Raw genomic sequence first — 4478 nt, 5'->3', positions numbered from 1 at the left:
AGATATTTTATTGACAATCTAACATTAATATGCAAAGAACATGTACATTAGTACGAAATGTAAAAGAAAATTGTGGTGGGGGGGTGCGAATTGTTTTCTTCTTGGTAGGGGGGGCATGACAGGAAATAATTGAGAACCACTGGTCTAGTCACACACCAGCTCGGGTTCATTCCCTACCAGAGAAATGACATTCCATGTCCCCAGAGCTAGGCGCTTTATGTTGCCGGGGATTGGACTGCCTTTGACTGCCTCCTAGCTCAAAGGAAACCCAAATTCTTTGGTCCCGCCCACTGGTAGTGAGCCGAAGCCCTTGTATTAAATAATAAATAAATACATAAAATAAAAAAATTAATAAATTTAAAAAACGGACCGATCCACTGCTTGGGTTAGTTTGACCCACCTTGAGATCCGTTCCCACTCAGTGACAGTGTCTACAAGCCACTGCCACCAGGCCAGTGAACCCAACGTCCAGGCAGTGACAAAAAACGTGATCAAATTACATTGCTCATCATAAGGTGTTTGTGAGACGCTCTTTGTATGTTTCCTCAATTAAGACCTGTTTTCCATTGGTGTATTTGAAAAAAGTGGTGAACCTGTTAAATTCACTACAAAACGTTAAGAAGATGAAAGTAATGTTTGAAGGAATATTATTTTTCTATCGACATGCCGGCGGGCGGGCACAGATAGAGAGTGATAAAGCAGCACCACCCGCGCGGGGCGTGCTGACGAAAAGGCAAGCGCTCCTCCTCGAGCAGGTGCTTAACGCTGGAGAATATCACCACTTCGAAGTTCGAACTGCTGTTGAAACGGAGAGGTAAGTGTTTTTCGTTGGGTTTTTTTCAAAACATGCGTCGAGTGCATTTGTTCATAGTTAGAGATAGTTGTGTGGAAAACACTATACAAAGTAGCACCATGGATGTGGGCCTACAACACTGGCCTAGCAAACATGTGCTCCTACATCGACATAATTGACGAGCTCCAGTTAAGCATTGAATAATTATAAAACGTCATGGTGCTTTTACTCATTTAAAGAACTAAACCGACGCGTATTGTCATCCGGTGGTCAGGTTTGCATTGAATGTGAGCACGAGGGACGCTAGCTTGTTGCGTTAGCTTTGCGGAGCTAACAGCTTGCACTTTTGTTATAGAACCACAGAATGCAAGTACCATGATAATTTCTGTCATTAATTTTTGTGTAAGACACGATGTTCACTGGTTAATTACATGATTCTTAAAGCAAAGGTTACTGTGAATGCAATTTTGGTAAGATTTTTGTAGTCACACTGCATAAATCTGTCTGTGTCTGTTGTTTAAACTTCAATATAAACTATTATGGTTGAAATCGTTAATTGGGATGGAGGAATTGATATTTTTTTAATTTATAATTTATTTTTCTTACACTGATATTGTTAAAACTCCATTTAGCCCATAGTATTAATAATTCTCAACACAATACTGTCTTTTTTCTTTATAGAATAAACAATGCCTTCCCTGAGATGCAGGAAGTCCCCAAAGCAGGATACTATTGAACATGCAGTCAAGGGTCTGGACAAGACTGCGGAGTTAGAAGCGAAGTATATAAACTAATTTAAAGGTATGATGTTAACGCTTTTGCTAAGATATATTATTGTTTTCTGATAACCAAGCTGACATCGTTTTTTAAGTGGTTATTTTACATTAAGAGTGTCTTGACCTTTTCTTTTGCCACTTTTGTCAGTTTCAAGTTATTTCAGTGAGTGTGAAACCTGATGGTAGGAGTTCTATCTAAATTAAGGCTGTACTTGATGACGCCCTCCGGCATTTTTATACCACAATAGACCGGTGAACAAGTCCGATATTGATAGTCTAGTGTAAAGCACGTAATACGTCACAGAGATCACGTGACGCGATCCAATATGACTGTGTACAGTGTATGTCATTGTTTTGAAACTAAATAATCTTAGTTTTTTTTTTACGTAACCAGGTGCAATTGACATTTGTACTTTCAGTCCTAATACATACTGGCTAATGCAATGCTGGAAAATGAATTTTGGCTGGTCTGTTCCTTTAAAATCATAAAGAAGGGCTCTGCTCTATCCCTCACAAGAAGCAATGTTTCAAACCACCCTACATTAGTATAGTGGCACAAATGAATATGATGACTCCTTATTTGTGTGCTTAAAAATATGACGAAGCTAACTTGATTTCCCTGTTAACTAGGTCGAGGAGTATTTACCAAGGCCCCTTTCAGGAAAGACGACTTTATTCTTTATTATGGAGTACAGAGGAAAATTGATAGATTCTGATGAATCTCAACGCAGGAAGATGGATGGAAGAGGCACTGTCTTTTTGTTTGACTTCCGCCGGCAAGAAAAAACTTGGAGGTGAGGCAAAGATTGAGATGTTATCTTATTTTTGTTTTTATTTAAAAAAATAAACACATACTCATCCCATAAGTGTTAGGGGAAAAATCATTCTCTAAGCAAAAATGTATAATTACTTTTATTCATGCGTTGAATCTGTACAAATGAAAATATAGATCATGAAGTCTCAAAGACAAGCTGTTTATAGGGTCTGATTCCAATAGAAATTTCTTGTATGATTTGATTTAGATTTAAAAATTGTGGATTTCCTATTTTTATGTTTTGTGTACACAAGATTGTCTCAAAGATTAATTTCTGACATTGATTGAATAATTTTTTTTTTTTTTTTTAATCTATTTTAAGTGTTGATGCAGCTCAAGAAGATGGCAGTCTGGGAAGACTGGTTAATGATGACCACATGCACCCCAACTGTAAAATGAAGAAGATGACAACAGAGGACAGACCACACCTCTGTCTGTTTGCGCTCCGAGACATTGATGTTGGCGAAGAAATAACTTAAGACTATGGACCAGCTGGCCTTGGAGAACACAGGTTTGTAAGATGCATCTTTAAGTACAATAACAGAGCCCACTTGTGGTGTTCTGGTGATGTAGTTTCCAATTAGTTTGGCAATCTAATAAATGTATGTGAGGTTTCTATGGAAGTTGAACATGCTGACTGACTGGGGGAGTTCTCCATTGTCCACTATCTGTAATTCAAATTTGTGGGTCTGAGTCAAAGTTTGGCTCTGCAGGAACAACGAACTGGTCAGGGAGTGACAGTATTACAAAGTTCTGCGTTACTCTTTTCTGGGCGGTGGCCCTGTTAGGCCATCATATGCCATATTGCAAATATCCCCATTGTGGGACTAATTAAGGACATCTTTATGTTGTGGTTTCCCTACCAGAACCAGCACCAACCCTGTATATTCATGATATAAAACACTGTTTCAATTTGATATTTAGCCTTTCTATACTGTAAAAATAGAAGACCCCAGGCTTTCCTGCGCGCCCTTGCCCAATTGGTGGTGTTCAGGAGACAACCTGGGACTGAAATATCAGTCACAACCAGTGTTGTTTTCGTCACTGATGACTATGACGAAAATACTTCGTTAACGCCCCTTTTTTAATGACGATGACAAGCTATACGAGGTTCTTTTATGACGAAAACATGATGTGATGTACATGAATTTTTTTCGTTGACTAGACAAAATTGTTAGCATGTGGTTCATAAATTATTTTATGTTGCTTTTAGTGAAATAAAGCCACAACAGTTGCCCAACAAAATGTTTTGCTTCTCTGCTTATTTTGGAGCAGTGAGTATTGATTCCACTGTTGCCACTTTTTTCTGTTTGTGATGAAGAATCCTTAGTAGTCCATCCAAAAGTCTTTGTTATTGGGTGGAAACCTTGAATGCCTTGTTTTAACTCAAATGGACTTAAACCCATCCATCCATCCATCCATCCGTTATCTGTACCGCTTCTCCTCACTAGGGTGTTGGAGCCTATCCCAGCTGTCTTCGGCAGTAGGCGAGGGACACCCTGAATTGGTGTCCAGCCAATCGCAGGACATGCATAGACGAACAACCATCCACGCTCACACTCATGCCTCGGGGCAATTAGAGTGTCCAAGCAACTTGCCATGCATGTTTTAAGAATATGGGAGGAAACCGGATTACCCAGAGGAAACCCACGCAGGAAGGCCGGAGCCAGAATCGTACCTACGACCTCAATATTGTGAGGCCATCATGCTAACCAGTTGGGCCACCGTGCCGCTTGGACTAAAACCTTTGTGAATAAATTGACGAAAACTAGGGTAAAACTTTTTTTGCGTTTCCGTCGATTAAAACTGGACTAAAACCCTTTTTTTAGTTTTCGTTGACTAAAACTGGACTAAAACTATAACGAATTGGGATGACTAAATGTGATGTAAACAAATCAGCACTTTGTCCAAATGACTTGGACAAAATCTAAAATGCCTGCCAAAAACAACACTGGTCACAACACGTGTCTACAGAAGATTAATTGGCATGGGCGAAATTAATTAGTTTTATTTCATTCATGAGCTTATGTTTTGTTTTGGGTGGCTAAGGCTTAAAATGTGTAAAAATCTAATCCAACCTCAAATATAATTAATT

General features: G+C 39.1%; 1 long non-coding RNA gene across 1 annotated transcript; it reads left to right on the top strand.

The window, feature by feature from the left end:
- The first annotated feature begins 747 nt into the window (after positions 1 to 747).
- On the top strand, positions 748 to 2874 carry LOC148315934 (uncharacterized). The gene is made up of 4 exons (XR_015840507.1): positions 748 to 814; positions 1475 to 1594; positions 2200 to 2363; positions 2706 to 2874. It is a non-coding gene; the product is annotated as an uncharacterized LOC148315934 (long non-coding RNA).
- The last annotated feature ends 1604 nt before the right edge of the window (positions 2875 to 4478 follow it).

This window comes from Idiotropiscis lumnitzeri, unplaced genomic scaffold (assembly GCF_059441095.1).
Source record: "Idiotropiscis lumnitzeri isolate Australia: NSW breed Sydney's pygmy pipehorse unplaced genomic scaffold, RoL_Ilum_1.0 HiC_scaffold_33, whole genome shotgun sequence".
In the NCBI taxonomy this organism is placed as follows: Eukaryota; Metazoa; Chordata; class Actinopteri; order Syngnathiformes; family Syngnathidae; genus Idiotropiscis; species Idiotropiscis lumnitzeri.
Note: the sequence above shows the minus strand (reverse complement) of the source record. Positions and strands in the feature narration are given on the sequence as shown.